Source organism: Nipponia nippon, unplaced genomic scaffold, assembly GCF_047370975.1.
Source record: "Nipponia nippon isolate SJK-2023a ecotype South Korea unplaced genomic scaffold, ASM4737097v1 scaffold_6, whole genome shotgun sequence".
NCBI classification, from domain to species: domain Eukaryota; kingdom Metazoa; phylum Chordata; class Aves; order Pelecaniformes; family Threskiornithidae; genus Nipponia; species Nipponia nippon.
Window position 1 is genome coordinate 15050126 of NW_028262380.1, and position 17165 is coordinate 15067290.

At 40.0% G+C, this 17165-nt stretch overlaps 1 protein-coding gene across 2 annotated transcripts in view; it reads right to left on the reverse strand.

Moving 5' to 3' along the window:
• The window catches only part of SLC2A9 (solute carrier family 2 member 9), a 138241-nt gene that overhangs the window by 5980 nt on the left and 115096 nt on the right, over positions 1-17165 (reverse strand). The window lies entirely within an intron of this gene.

A 17165-nucleotide genomic window follows, 5' to 3' on the forward strand; every position in this document is an offset into this window, starting at 1 on the left:
CTTCAGTCATAATACTTTCTTAAAGCTGGTTATTATTTTACCCTCACAGGAAAGACAAACACTCATATTCATAAGCCTTTTGTAACTCATTCAGACTTCACCTCATATCATCCAAGCCTGCATTTGGCACAGAAGAATATCACATGTGAATTAAATTACTTGTTATAAGCACAAAACCTTCTACCTGCTCCACACACTGATAAAGGATGTAGGACAGAAGTACAGGATAAAGTGGAAGGAAAATGTTAAATCCCAAATTCTAACTCAACAGAAACCCTTAGTAAGACATGGGTGGAATACAGATCAGCCTAGATGTTTAATTCATTTTCGTCCGTTTCTGATGTATTCTGAATTGCCTGGTGCCAGAGGAAAGATCTGAGGGGTGGAACAATTAATAGACTCGCCACAGCATACCTGATGTGCCCATGAAGGGATCCAGAAGGCAGGATAATATGCTGGGAAAAGGGTAAATGCTGACTTATTGAATGATGGCTACTACAGAAAAGGTACTGACAGACAGATCTGACAGGAAAATGGATCTGTGTCTTTGTTCCATGAAATTACTATACTTTTTCTTATTTATATTATATTATAGTATATTATATATTATTTATATTATGCCTATGAAGCCTGTATCTCTCATTTACTTTTTGACATTTGTAATCTCCAAATCCATAGTCTCTCTTTGTTGTTTTACTCCTTCCAACTTGCTAGAGACAAGACATCTATTGAGACTGTGCAGCTGCCACTCTAGAACTGAAAACACAGAGTTTTGCTTATCTTCGCCTGGGGTGGGAGCAAAACACTGAGGAAGAACTTCAATTAAAGTCTTCGGTAGCAAAGCACAGATACTCTGCAATACTGCGTATTTGGCCAAACGGACATGGTCTCAAGATCCTTTACTGACATGTGCATTCTCAATGATACAAGAATAATGACAACATATAGGATAAAATTTGAGAAGGTAAATACTTTTCTATACTTTGTGACATTATTTCACTAACTACATGGGACAGATGCCTCAGTGTTCAAAAACTGAATACTTTTATCCACCTGAAGAGTAATTTGACTCGTAATAAAAAATACCATATCCAAACAGCTGGAGGGGAGGGTTAAAAGAGGAAGGGAAGGGTGGGGGAAGAAGCAAAAGCAAGCCAATTCTGAATGGAAATTCTAACTAAATACAGAATAAACTCAAGGAAAGTATGCAGTCTCTGTTACTTCTCAGCCTTCCCACGTAAGGATGGGTTACTTCCTTACACTCGGCTCCTAGCAGTAGCAGCAGCATCAACTGTGGCCACGCAGGAGGCACTGAGCCAGCCCCATCCGTACCCCCCGCCACATCCATTCAGGCAAGTCTCTTCAGCCTGCCGGCACGTACTGCTCAGGTGCCACCTTCACCAAGGTGCTTCTCCTCCTCCAACACCAGACAGGCTTGCAGAGCTAGGAATACATTTCTTCAGCAATACTTGAAGCCAGGCTTTTACATACAAGGTTAGAAACCACAAGGTTAGGAAGGAAGAGAGAACAAAGCACTAGAACAGTCCGTGCTTTGTAGTTTTTCTCCCCTAACATTTCTTCAGTACGCCTTCCTGCATGAACACCCAAGGTTCAAAGCTGCCCAAAGTTTCAGGTGGTTTCCTAAACAACAACGGCTCTCTCTCTTGATAGGCTTATAGATATTAGTTCAGAGTCAAGGTCAGATACACAGGCGCAGGTCCTTGAAAGGCCAGGGCTTCTGTGGGTTCCTGAAGGTCACCTCCCTCCCAGGGGCACAGGGGAGGGCAAGAGAACAGCAGACACACTTACTGATGCAATCTCCCGAGGAAAGCACCTTGGATACCCATAGCCTGTTCCAAGTTAGTCAGCAGGCTAATAAAACCTCTCCAAAGCAGGATTTACATTGGATTTTTCAAGGCTAGTGAGGGCTATTGCTATATAGGATATTTAAAAGTTAAGCATAAACTTTTAAACTCATCACCTTCTATTTTCATACCTTAGCTTTCTAAGGAGGCTATTTAAAACACAGCATTTCTGAAAATGTCCTGCCAGCTGAATGTTGAATTACTCATTTTTATCTTCTCTTTTCTGCAGCCGATCAAGGCTCTGTATTTGTCAAAAAAAAGGGAAACCGGGAAATGATTCACCCAAGACACGCATGCAATTACTACAAAAAGAATCAAAGCCGAAGGACTCGGGCAATTCCCCCAAATCAGATCCCAGGTGTGGCAAGCAGTCAAAGCTGACTTTGAGGATGCGATGTAGCTGCGTAAGCGAGGTGTATGAATAAGTAGGTGCAGCCCAGCCACATTTTCTTAAGCAAAGAGGTTAACAAACACATTCCTAGCTTGTCTAGGGCTGCTATACACTTTAGGCAGAATGTACAGGCATTTCCTCCACCTCTCTTTAAATAAAATGGTAAAGAATATTTAATTTTTACCACTATGAACAGACTTAAAGTGCCCAGAATGAATGAACAAAAGAGCTCATTTTTTCAAGCTAAAAAGTAAACTGAAACAAATAAAAAACCTGGCATTGAAATGATCAGATTTCTGGTTTTGACTAAAAAAAAATTAACAATTTGCCACTTCTAAAGTCTGCTAGCTGTGAACAGTCTTCCTGCTAATAGCTTGCATGCTGTGAACACCGTAGTCTGGAAAAATATAAAAGTAGTTGAGTAGAACATCCTCACGTGCTATTTAATGACGGCTACTTACTGACTTAACTCATTCTGTAGCAAAGATTAAATTCTAAGCAGGACTGTGATACTGAAAACAGGAAAATAGATACTCTAGGGCAGATACAGAAAAATAAATGAGCAAATGAACAAAATCTGGATCAGATTTAGCAAGCTTAACAAATTAATATTTTTAAAACAGGACTTTTGGCTCTTCCCAGCAAATGCCAAAATGTGATTCTAAATTCTCAACTTGCAATGTCACAGCCCCTTGGCACTGGCAATGGGTGCTTGCATTTGGAAGTTGCCATGAAGACTAGAGTCATGAGATGGGGGTCAAACTGGATTTTGAAGTGATAAGGTCAAATGATAATGGTTAGATGTCTTACTAAAATGATCAGCAGCAGAACAGTTATTCATGTAGACATTTGACTTGACTTTGCTTCAAATTAATATAACCCACTGAAACAAATGGATGAGAGAGTTTGTGTCCTGTACCCCTTGTCCTTCTTCAGTTTCAGACATAATTTAAGGTTCTGCTGAAGGTGCAGCACAATGAAGAAGGACAGAGTACTAAAATATAATGTATGAAACATATTTCCTAAGTAAAAAATACAGACATTTTCAGACATGAACTGCAATTTCAACCCCAACCTTCACACATTCACTACCTCCCCATAAAAAAGTTAACAGATCCTTGTATTTTATACTTGAAGTGGGTTGTTTCTAATTAAGAGTATTTTTTCTGATATCTAACCACCTGATAACTTACATTTCATTTTCTCATCTTTGAGGGAAACTTTAGCCATTTCCCTTAATACAGGTGCACTGTAGTTACTTTAAACATCAGATGTATTTGCAAAAGCTTGAAATAGCTTGGAAGAGGGAATCTATGTATAGGCTTCTGTGTACAGCTTTGTTATTGAAATTCTTGTACTGTGTAATAGAAAGAGTCAAGAGGTATTATTACACAGTAAGGAAATAATAAGGAAAACCAAAAGACAATCTTACTGGGTAAATGAATCTTGATACATGAGAAGGAAAATCTCAAGTGAAAAAATAAGGAAGAAACAGAGTAGACGTGCAGAAGAGCCTCCAGTAACAAATATAATGATTCAGAAGTATTACTCCACAGGCAGAAATAAATTAGTTTCTGAAAGGAGGAAAATAAACACACATATAGGTCTTTGCATCATACTACTAAGCAATCTGAACTAAGGCTATAAGCCTTGTAGCACCTGTATCCCATGTGATACTGAGCTCCATCTGGATCACAGATCCAAGCAGGTTATTTTTCAAGACACTTTAACTAGTCTAAAATTAAAACAAAATCAAAGTTTACCAAATTTCGAGCTAGTGACAATTTTTACTTTACTTCTTTCAGATGCCTTCTACCCTAATGTAAGTAAAAAGCTCATATGAAGAAGACACATGAGAAGTCAGAGTACTGTCTCTGAGCTCCTCACTTAAAAACCCAGCTAGTAAAAGCACTCACTATTCAGGGGACATGATGTCCACCCAGCTATTTGTTCTCTTTTCCTGTCATCTCAGCATCTGCCTCTGCCTCTCGGCATCAACATCTGTCAACCAAAGCACCAACCCTGACCTCCTACGCCAGGGCACAAGAATTGGACCTCTATCCACCAGCTCAGAAACTGGGCATAGTCCGACTACAACGGGCTGCAATGAGCTGCACATCTACAGCTATGTCCTCATTTTATTGCCCTTATGCAGAAAGGTTAGGCAAACATCAGCACTCAACGCCAAGGATTTCTTCATTGAAAAGGTGTTTCCCAGCCACAACTACAGAGGATATAGGCAGCTCTACATAATAAATAATTAAAATTGATCTTTTGTCACACACTCTCTATTTACTATATAATCTGCTTCCTATCCTTCTTTGCTCAGGCTCTTACACTGTTCATTGTTTTAATTTTTTGAGAACAAAGATATTAATAGGATTTTTTAGTTATTTTAAAGGTTTTCCTCATGTTTGCTATGGCTCAGAAGGTGCTATCACCTTGTCAGCGAAACCCTCTTGTGAAAACACACACCATTATGGGAGGGACATTGATGGGGTGCAACAGGACAGCCCCTAAACTTTCCATCAATTTCTCAGATATCATTGAAGCCTGCCCCAAATCGAGTGAATTGTTCATCCATCATAAAAAGCACCTAATTTTCCATTGCCAGTGAACCAGACAGGAATTACAGAGGTCATTCCTGTCAGTCCCTTGCCTCCCCAGCCTGAAGAGCCAGGCACCTATCTATCTATAAATTAAGCTTTTTACGCACGTCTTCGCTAAGGTCTGAGTGTTCATCTCTGGAACGTATAGCACAATACATATCTGCTTTATCAACATGCCCCAATTTCCAGTTAGAGGGAAACAATGCAGAAAAATAGATCATGGAGGATAGACATAACTATTACAACTTTGTAAAATCAAGCTGTTTTCTTTATAACTGGACAAAACATTCAAACTGCACAGTGACATTTATGAGTCCCTGAAAAAATGAGATATTCTACTCTATTGCTCTGCCAGAGAGCTGTGAAACATCTTGCAGTTTATTACTACTGTCGCCTCAGTCTCGCTGCAAAAATGCTGTAAGAGAATGATGCCTTTGTAGCCCATTTTGGGATAACACAAGTTTCTCCCGTGGCAGAAGTAAAAGAGGGAAAAAATCCCTGCAGTCCTCAGGAACTGTATCTAGGCCTGGCAAGATGAAGAAGAGGTTCCTCCCATTTCTAAAAGAACCTCATTTAAGTCTTTTCTTTTTCCTAGGAAACCATAGCAGCAATTCAGTTCTTTGTCATTTCGATAGGGAGCTACATCATTTTCTAGTACAACCATGCAGAGAGATTTGAAGACCTCCATCGATCACATCCCCAACACTTCTAATGATTTCAAAACTCTCTTTCTTTCCTGCAGATGTGTAGTCCCACAGTGCCAAAGGTTACTGAGATGAAGCAGCCAGGCAGAGGTATCCCCCTGCTAAAGCACACTCATCAGACTGAAGGCCAGTTGAGTGAGGATGGCACAGGGACTAGCAAAGAAGGGTACAAAACAGAGGCAAACATAAGCTGCTATCACCATAACCCAGGGAGAGGGGGATACGCATGGGGCAACGGGGTGAGCAGCAGGCAAAGGTAACACAAGAGATGTTTACAGAACCAGGCACAAAACCCCAAGAATATCCACAGCAGATAAAAATGACTAGTTTCCTTATTCGTTCTCTGGCTTACATCTGCTTCCAGTGTTACTGGGGAGGGAAAGCATGTTATTCTACAATGTAGTTTAGTATATCCATGCTAAGATTCCCATTTCAATAAAATAAATAGCAATTTAAGTATTTCTTGAATACACACTGAATATACACCATGACTTTGACACCAAAAAAAGACTCTGCACAGTCTTGTAGAAAGAGAAATTATTACGACAGAAAACTTCTGGAGAAATCTGCTATGTTGTCTTGCAGTATAATACTAATTTACCATGTAGTCTTTAAATGCTTTATAACAATCTAATGGAAGAAACTGAAATATGAAATAAGAATGCATCAGCATGTAATGAAAATAACATGCCATAAAATTATTAGCTAATTATTAATGCTTAGTAATTCTTTGTATTTGCATAATGCATTACAAAAAATAAACAGCACCTTTTTCTAGATAACACGTAATTTAAGGTTCTGCTACACCATCGGAATACAGAAGTCTGTCCCTGCAAACTTACTGAAGAATAACAGCTTAACACATGCCTATTCTATTGCACCAGAGGTTTTCAAGCCTTTTAGATTGTGCTTTGCTGCTGCTGTAAGTTTGTTGTCCCCCCTGCCTGCTTCAGCTCATTGCAGCTATTTCCACATATACATATGCTCTAATTTCTGATTTACCACGTGTCTCTGTTCTGCACACTCCAGCACCTCCTTAGCATACCAATTTCTACCAGCTATCAAAATAGATTTTTGAACTGCAAGCTCCAGCAAAGTCAGGCAAGACCTCAGATTTTGTTTCCAGTAACATAAAATAAAACAGAAAATCTAGGGAGGTGATGCCAAACAATATCCACAAGTAACAATTCTGAGTCTGGCTAAGTTAATAAGGGTGTGCCTGTATCCAGTTGTGTATGTACACATTTACAAGATTTGGGTTTTGTTCATCTGAGTGCTTTGGAAATAGTTTCTTCTTATACATGTACCTGTGAGAAAGAGAACGCAGGAGGCTTATGGACAAGCAAGCGTATTTGTTTTATGTGTTATTTAGCCATTCATTATTCTTCTGTTTAAGAAGTTCTTAATTAAATCAAGGACTGGAAAAAGTATCCTGTGGGATGAAGAACTGCTTATGGTTTGTGAGTTTGAAACTCCACTGCTTGAAATACATTCACGTGAACTTTTCAGCCAACAATTAAAAATATATCAAACCCCCCGGTCTGTTCTGTTCAGAAGTCAGTTAAATTTAAAACAGAAATAGATGCGATTTAGAATTCATCACTGAATACCCGATTGAGAAGTATGAAATCCACTGGAAACCTTCAGTGGTAACTGCGTACTGTACATGAGACACATTCTAGTGCAATTAGAAAATACTAATGCAGAAGTAAGTACGTGATATTTGATGGCTTGTACCTTAAACCAGACAAGAATATATAGGTTCCTCTGGTCTTTTTTTTTTTTTTTTTAGAGTCACTGCTGCCAAAGGGAAAATGATCTGTTTCCTCTCATTATCCATAAAAGAAGACATATATGAAATAGTAATAAGCTTACAGAAGGATGACTAATATGACCTTGAAGGCCTTCAGGTTAGAGATTCCTCAGATTTCCGTGGATGCTTGATTCTTGACCAAGTTGTTCTGAAATTCGCAAGGTTTTCTCTGATGTGTCAGAGAAGTTTAACACTTTCTGATCGTTTTGAACTGAAGAAAATAAGTGATCTCTTCTCCCTCCTCAGTTGTTCACGGTTAGCCTTTCCTTTCTCAAATCTTTTATCCAGACAGAATATTTTTAGGTTTGCTTTCTTTCACGCCAAGTTCATTGCAATTTTTGCCATTTCTCCCTCTTAATTTTTCTGCATTTTTCAAGATTATTTAGCCCAAAGCATCATTATAGTATTCCCACTATGCCGTCACCATTTCCAAGGAGAGGAGTAATTGCAGTTGTCTTCTACTTTTTTTTTGGAGTTTGGATTCTCCTGCCACCACAACCTGCAGCAGCCCTTCTTGCAGTGACATGCGATGTATCACAGGAACAAACAAAAAAGCTTAAAGGAGCCTTAAAGGAGTCACATGCTGTGTGTACACTTAATGAGAGACACTTCTTGCTCTAAAGGCTTCAAAATGTCAATAAACTCATAGAAAACCAGGAACACAGATGCCAGCCAGTCCATTCCCATTACTAAGGCAGCCTCAGATCTTGACAAACATCTGTCTGCCTGTCTTATATAGATCTCCAGTAATGGACAAGCTACAATTTCTCCACACATCATTACACAGTTACACTATTCTCATGATTAAAAGGTTTCCTAATATCCTTCTTGATGCAGTTACCTGAAAATATAACATGCATTCTCTCTGCTTCATCACCCTTCTTGCTGGTGAAATCACTGAACAGAACAGGCCTGGACCCAAGATAAATAGAGAATGGGGAAGCAACTGCAAGTGGGTCTGGCATGCCTGGAAACTTTCTAAACTAATTTGGGTATCAAAGCACCTCCCTGCTACATCTGTTAGCTGAACTAACTCCTTTGCGATGCTCAGTTACAGCAGAGGACCTTGTGCTGGACCTCATTAAATGCAAACTTCAAATTCACTGGAGCAATCAATAAAAAGAATCCATTCATTCCAATGGAATCAGACAAAAAGGTTTTATTATGCTTCATAAGGGTTGCAGAAGCCTGAAAAGCAAGGCTCCGCTCATATCTGACAGGCAGCAAAAGCCACCTGGGACAGGGATACGTGCAGCTGAGGAGCTGGAACCTCCAATTGCTATCACTATTCAGCTCTGATCAAACAGGCAGGCTGCTGGACATGGTGCAGGCAGCAATAAAATAGCATCCCCTTTTTAAAAATACATACTACAGTCTCTTAAGTGCTTTATTCTTTCTACATAACCACAACTAAAAGGAGTATCCCACCACCACTGCCATCACCTGACTTTTTGAATGTGTGGTCTCATCTACCATTGAGTACTTTGTGCTCAGTCTTGCACATCAAGGCATGATATTAGCATTTGGCAACTCTGCCCTTATCACATTAATAAGATTCCTAAGGACGTCCTACTGGACCAGTAAACACTACTACCGGTGAAGCTGGGTCCAAGTGCCCTGTTGAAAGTGCAACACACTGTTGCCACATGAGCAGGGATGCAAATCTAAGTTTCTCACATTTCAAGACCCTCTTCTCAGAAGAGGTTTAGGTGCAAATGCAACCCCAGCCCGGTTTGGGGTGTGGATAAGTAGGGAGAGATAAAGCATCGCTGCTGGAGATTGTACAGTGCTAATATAAAAAGGGAACTACAGGCACTAATATTGTGCCTAATGTATCCATATTTAGTAATCAAGAAGCTCTGTGCAGGAAAACAGCTTTGCATATTTTCCAGACTAACACCCTTCCTACCGACAGTGATGAAGATGCTCTTAACTGACTTTGACCTGAAAGAATACTTATTCTCATGTCTACTATACAAACATTCATGCTTTCATAGTGCGAAGTCACTTTCCAGGAAAGAAAGTTAAGATTTGATACCTGACAGGCTCTACATGTTGGAACAACAGTCAGTAAACTTAAACCACATAATCTATTATCTTGGGAAAAACAGAAGCCACAGAACCACTGCTGTAATTAGTCTAATTTTAAAAGGTCTGCAAGTGCAAGTCTAGATTAAAACCGCACATTGCTAGGAAGAAAGCACACAGAACACAAAGAGACCTTCAAAATTCTCCTTTATGCTGCCTACAAATAGGTATGCTTTTGCTCCCTGTGTAAAAAGCTCGCTTCTTTTTTTAAATCTCTGTGAATTCTAGTCAAAGACTAATTGATGTCATGTATTAAGCTTCTTAGCAACCTGGAGGGTTTATAAAATACTTACAATGTAATTATTGAAAAGAATGCTTCAGTCTAACCATGCAGATGAACATGTTACACCTATTAAAATACCTGGAATTATTCACTAAAACTTACACTCTTACCAAAACAACAAAAAATTGAAAATATGTATGATGTTCTTCCCCTTAGAAGTTCCATTGGCTAAAATAAATTATGGAACTAAGTACTAATTATTCTGCCAGTGCTACTGATTCTAGTTAGTGGATTTAACCTGAAAATCTGACATATTCAGGTTTGTTATCCTGAGCTGTGATTTAGTTATATATCACTGTTAATGAGATTAGAACAGAGACAGAACAGAGGCATTTAAAGAGGAGACCCCAGTGACGAGGAAGATCTCCATGTAAAGTATGTCTTAGTGAAGGTGGGCTTCGTGCTCCCCTGGTTGGGGACAGTGCTAGTTTTACCCCCAGCATGAAAAGACCTTCACAATGGCTGACTCCTACAGGAAATAACAGTAGCATCATTGACACTCGTGCTCTCATCAAAACGGCATTAGTATTTTTCTCAAGAAGAAACTAAAGAAACTGCTTGCCTCACATTAATTTCTGCAGACCACTGCTATCACTGATCCGGAAAGCGTAAGGTGAGAAACGTCCCACATACACCTGCAGATCTGCGCATCAGGAAGAACCGTTTGGCTGCTGCTTGGTTATACTGAAATATGGGAGAGCTTGAAGGCAAACTTCTCTACTTCACTATTACAAATATTTTGCACTCTCTCTCACATGTGCACAAAGTTCACAAAATTCACATCGTACAGGAACTTAAAATAGTCCTATTTTGATTTTGTCTTTCTTCTAAAGACGGAATCTATATCTAATCTCCCTTTTCTCTCAAGATGAACAGATACCCTCTGTCCCACAGACTGTTCCCCATTTTCTAAATATAGTTTCAGAGAGGGAGAGCAGAACAGATTCACCTGTTAGCATCCAGAAAGCATCCATTTATTAAGACAGGATGAAACATTTGTCATAATTTACCCTATAAAATACATTGATGACCAGCAGGACGTCTCAATGTCTCTTCCAGAATTTTTACTGAGTTTTATTTCAACTCAGGATTGATAGTGAATACTATTCAATTTTTAAAACTGAGATTAAAACTATTCTCAGAAATGGCCAAACTGTGGCTGCATTTGAGCTACCATCAGTTTTGATTCCTGAGTACTCTGAATTTAAAAGCTAACTAACATAGAAGTACCAAATCTTAGTGATTTTTAAGACGCAACTGGACAAGGTCCTAAGAAACTCAGTCTGATCCCACAGCTGACCCTCTCTGAGGAAGAGGCTGGACCAGAGACCCCCTGGAGTCCCTTCCAGCTGGAATGTTTCTATAATTACATCCACAATTGCCCAACACTTTCACTCCAAAAACTTTCTTGGTTTGTTATGTCTGCTCATTTGAGACAAAAAATATTATCCCCATTCCCAAGGGATGATATGAATAAATGATGGAATGATTTGTTGTGGATGACTACAGCAGCTCATTCTCAGCATGCTTTCTGCACACAAAAAAAATAAAGCTAAGTACTCACAGGTTTGCATACTGAGCATAAACTCTTTTCAAGTACAAGCAAATACCTGGAGTCTGTTTTATGACACTCAGTTTGCTCCAGGTGTTACGGCTGGCTTTGAATTTTCTCAGAAAGAAACCATCAAGAGAATCTGTGTCTTACATCCCCAGAAGCTAAACCTTAGGAAACAGAAGTTACACCAGGAACACATGGAGAAGATGACTAATCCTCTGAGCTTGCCATGCCACATTCATACATTGAGATACTCTGTCAATATCATAAAGCAATATCAGAAGCCCATTTCCATCAACGCACGCTATTTTAAAATGAGTAAGTGAATTTTCTCAGTAGGGACAACACCTCGCGCTTTTTCTGAAGAAGAAAGACAACAGACTGTCTATGAGGGAATTCCAAACCACATTCATGCTCCCACTGCAAGCGCAGCGACACAACTTGCCTGGGCGATCTGTATGCAGGATGTTCATGATGGAAATAACTTATTTTGGACCTCAAGAAACTATATTATTTGGAGGTCACAGGAGAACTGCTAGCCTTTGGAAGACGTGGTTTTGTCTCCTTTTCATTTTCTAAAATAATTTCATATATTAAAGAGTCATATTTTCAAAGACTGATTTGTTATGAACACATCAAAAAGAACAGCTGTGCTTTTATATGCCTTCCGAGCGAGAAGGTGCTTTGGAACATTTTTCAGAGGATATTAGTCACAATAGGAATAATGGATGATTTGTAACACTGTACATCAAAACTGCAGTATATCGCTGAAGCAAGAATCAATATTATTTACCACAATTGTGAGCCAAGCCCTGCTGCTGCCCTGAATTATCGATAGCAACTGAGTCATCACAAAGAGCAAACAAGGGGGAAAGATTTGGTGTTTGAGGGAGTTTAGCTGAGTTGAGTCTTCACCCAACCAGCTATTAAACGCTTTCTGTGAGATGCTGACCCTGGAGCATTTCTGCTGAAACTTCAGCAACACAGCTGAAAATCAGATAAATTTTGTAATTTAGTTTAGGAACTTGCAGGAATCAATCCTCAAAAATTTTGACCAGATAGTGTGGTGTCTAGTGTAGCAATTTCATTTATGTGGAAGACCACACTGCACAACTGCACATCTTTTTTTTCTTGTCTTTTTTTTTTTAAATTTAAGTCATTTATGTAAACTTTTTTATAAAAAAAAAGGTTTATAAATCCTTTAGGAAAGTGAAAAAATTAGACATGCACAAGGAAAAGACCTAACATTTTCACCTCTACATGTTGAAACAATGAAAAATGTAACGAATAACAGAAAACAGACATGAATTGAACAACCAATACTGGATATTTTAGGTTCAGATCTTTCAAAGGCTTATGAACACACGTTGATAGCTTTATGAATGCAAGCCACCTTTAAATCAAATGCTGGAATTAAGCGTTTGCGTAAGCCTCTAAGAACAAGGACACAACATACTTATTTAGATATGACAATATATTCAATACGCTTTTCATCAGCTCACACAAATTTTGAATCTTTCTAAACAGCTATTTTGGTTAGCTCACAAAAATTTAAGATTCAAATCCAATTACAATGCATTAAAAATATGAAGTATAGTATATAATGTAAAGGTAAAATGGAAAGTGTTAAAGTTGTAATTATTTCAGATAAAGCACTTTAATTCCTTCAGGCTTACACAAGCATTATTATAACTTCAAGCATTCTTCCCCAAGTGGCCAAATTACTTTTTTACTATTACACGGTTGATTCAATGAATGTTGTGTCACATCCTGTGGCTCCATTCTGAAGAGAAGGTCCCTACACCACCGCTCACATGGTGCGAAGCAGGAGGTTGTTTACGGACTGCTATCATCTCCTGACATGCAAGTGCCATGCAAAAACATGAGATATGCAAGTCAGAAGAGAGGGCAGAGGGCTGAAGTGCTCTCTTACTTACTCCAAATACTCACTGATGGATAGTTTGCAGGAATGAAAATTTGGAGATTTGGCATCCAAATAACAGGGCATTATGACCCAGTTCTAGCACCTGTAGGAGCACCAAAATGCTTTGAAAAGAGGGGTCACCATCTCTTTATGAACTGTTTCAGGCATCTCTGGCTTACTTGGTTATCAAAGTTGTCTTTGCCTCTTCACAGCTCGTTGTTCAGAAAAGCCTCATGCCTTCATTCTCAAGTGACAGCAATGGGAAAGAGATACTGTTGAGCATCACTCAAGGTGACGTTTGAAATTTCACAAGGTCAAGCTCTATGTTAAACACAAGTCTGAAATGCCTTCAGACCTAAAACCAGATCTTTTATAATTCCTCTGTATGTTCTAAGATCCCATGCAATAAGGCTTCTGCAATTACTGTATTTTGCACTAAAAAAAGATTTTTAAAAAGGCACATTTTTGACACCTATTATCAGAAACCTCCTAGTAATCACATAGTATCAAGTGTACTTGTGAATTCAACACAGTATCGGTAGTCATTTTAACCTCAGTTCTGATCCTTCGCACAAACAAACTTCTCAAATAGGCAGTGATGAGGGCTGGAACAGTAGCCACATTTTAAATGTTTTGTAATTTGTCAAAAATCAATTTGTATACTAGCTTTTCAGTCTCATTCATACATTTTAATGTATGACTCAAGCCAGTGTTTTATTCTATTACATGTACCTACAGATGGTTGAGGGGAGAAAATCTAGGCATTCAAACTAGTTAATTGGTGACATTTGGAGAACTAACTACTGGTTGATTTTTTTAATAACTCTAAAGTTAACATTTTTTTTTTTCCAAACATTGTGGATAATTTCATAGAATCATAGAATCGTTAAGGTTGGAAAACACCCTTAAGATCATTGAGTCCAGCTGTTAACCCAGCACTGCCAAGTCCACCACTAAATCATGTCCTCAAGCACCACGTCTACCCGTTTTTTAAATACCTCCAGGGATGGAGACTCAACCACTTCCCTGGGCAGCCTGGTCCAATGCCTGACTACCCTTTCGGTGAAGAAGTTTTTTCTAATATCCAACCTAAACCTCCCCTGGCACAGCTTGAGGCCGTTCCCTCTCATCCTATCGCTTGCTACTAGGGAGAAGAGACCGACCCCCACCTCGCTACAACCTCCTTTCAGGTAGTTGTAGAGAGCAATAAGGTCTCCCCTCAGCCTCCTCTTCTCCAGACTAAACAACCCCAGCTCCCTCAGCCGCTCCTCATAAGACTTATTCTCTAGACCCTTCACCAGCTTCATTGCACCTTCTTTGGTGCTCCAGCACCTCGATGTCCTTCTTGTAGTGAGGGGCCCAAAACTGAACACAGGATTCAAGGTGCGGCCTCACCAGTGACGACTACAGGGGCACTGTCACCTCCCTGGTCCTGCTGGCCACACTATTCCTGATATAAGCCAGGATGCCATTGGCCCTCTTGGCCACCTGAGTACACTCCTGGCTCATGTTCAGGCGGCTGTCGACCAACACCCCCAGGTCCTTTTCTGCCAGGCAGCTCTCCAGCCACTCCTCCCCAAGCCTTTAGCATTGCATGGGGTGGTTGTGACCCAAGTGCAGGACCCAGCACTCAGCCTTGTTGAATCTCATACAGTTGGCCCCGGCCCAACGATCCAGCCTGCCCAGGTCCCTCTGTAGGGCCTTCCTGCCCTCCAGCAGATCAACACTTCTACCCAACTTGGTGTCATCTGCAAACTTACTGAGGGTGCACTCAATCCCCTCATCCAGATCATCAATGAAGATACTGAACAGGACTGGCCCCAACACTGAGCCCTGGGGAGCACCAATTGTGACCGGCCGCCAACTGGATTTGACTCCATTCACCACCACTCTCTGGGCTCGGCCGTCCAGCCAGTTTTTAACCCAGCGCAGAGTGCGCTTATCCAAGTCGTAAGCAGCCAGCTTCTCCAGGAGAATGCTGTGGGAGACTGTGTCAAAGGCCTTACTAAAGTTGAAGTAGACAACATCCACAGCCTTCCCCTCATCCACTAAGCAGGTCACCTTGTCATAGAAGGAGACCAGGTTAGTCAGGCAGGACCTCTCTTTCATAAACCCGTGCTGGCTGAGCCCGATGCCCCAGCTGTCCCACATGTGCCACGTAATGGCACTCAAGATGATCTGCTGCATTTTCTAGAAGCACAACAATGATCAAAAAAGTGTCTGTTGTCTCTCAAGCAATCATATTAGTATTTAAATACACAGAAGGGATTATGCATTCATTCTGTGAAGGCATTTTGAAGATTTTTTTTTTCTGTTTTAGAATTACAAAAATGAGCTAAGGAGAGGCTATTGCCTTTCTGTAAAGAAACAGGTGACTCACAAGCTGAATTTTGAGAATAAGATTGACTAAAATAGGAAAAAAGTGAAAGTTAGGGAGTGAGGAGACATCATAGTTTGATCTTGTGAAAAAGCTTTAAAAATCAAAGTCTGAGTAACACTGCTTTCATCTTTAGGTGCAAACTCCAAGCTCTTTCTCTTTATTACTTTTTAAAGAAGAGAAAACCAAAAACCCTGCAAGGTGGAAATATAATTTACCTTCACTAAAACTAAACTGGTAATTTCATAATCTCATACTGGGAAATTTTTACAACAAAAAATGATAAATTCCCCAAGGCTGCAGCAAACTTCATATGGATGCATACTAAATCACTCAAAAAGCTTCAGTATGCATATGAAAAGTTAGAGAAAGTAGTGTGCCTTTTTATTCGAATTTACTGTGGGCCTTTTTAAACAGTTCCCACCAGGTGATCTGTCAGGTGGGATTAGCAGGACAAGAAGGGAGAGCCCTGAGTTGCATAACTTCAGATCCAACTGACAGCCAGAGCTCAGGTAACTTCTCAGTTTCGTGCAGGAGGCAGAAACCACAATTCTGGAGAAATGTGATTATTCCTTAAATGTCTCCAGATAATTTAACAAATTAACATAATTTAACAAATTTAACATAACAAATAAAAGTATTCTGATTATATGCCCCTAGATTTGAGACTTCGTTCCCTGCCACCTGCCCGGCCGCCATGGAGGCAGGCGGTGGGACCGCTAGTGCCTGGGCAGCCAGGGTGGAAGGCAATCCCCAACGCTGCTTAAACAGTCAGTCCCCATCTTCTTCGGGAAACAGATATTAATCCCCACAGAAGCATCCACTTGCTGGATGAGCTCGTGGCTGCCTCCTGGACCATACTGATGCTGATGACTAACGTTAGGTTTTCAAAAACACAAGGGAATTGTCTAATTCTTTCTCCGCTGCATTTGGTAGATGTTCTAATGACCTCAGTGGGAAAAGAATTATGTCTTTACCTGCTTTTGAACATCTCACCTTAAATGTCTAAGCTGGCAATTCCTTACTCTGCACTGTGAAAGTGATGAAAAACACTCATTGATTTCAGTAAGCATTAAAACAAGCTCTTAAGATTTATAGCTCTGAGGGTTGTGGGGACCTACAAGTAACCTGGAGGGCTTGCTCCCCTTTATGCCCTTCCCCTGCCCCTAGTATTCTCTTCTGTGCATTTAAAAAAAACAATTAGGACTTCTTTATTTTGTGCTGTAGTTGTGAGCTCCGCTCTTAAACTGTTATCAGTGGAGCAGGATGGCTCTTTAAAGAGTTTGGACATGGTTGCTCAGGGGACTGATCAGCTGTCCTTCAGCTCCTGACAGAGAGAATCAGCTCCTGTGTGAACTCCAGAGACTGCGGACTGTCCTTGGGAGAGGTTCATGGTCAGGAAAAGGACCTCAGTGTGGTTTTGAACAAGAAGCTGCTTGAAGTCTCCTTTGCCAGACAACGACACAACAATGATGAAGTGTTCTTAGGAACTGGAGGGGAAAAATGTTGTTCTATGTTGAACTTTGAATTGCATTTTTTAATTTTTTGTTTTAGAT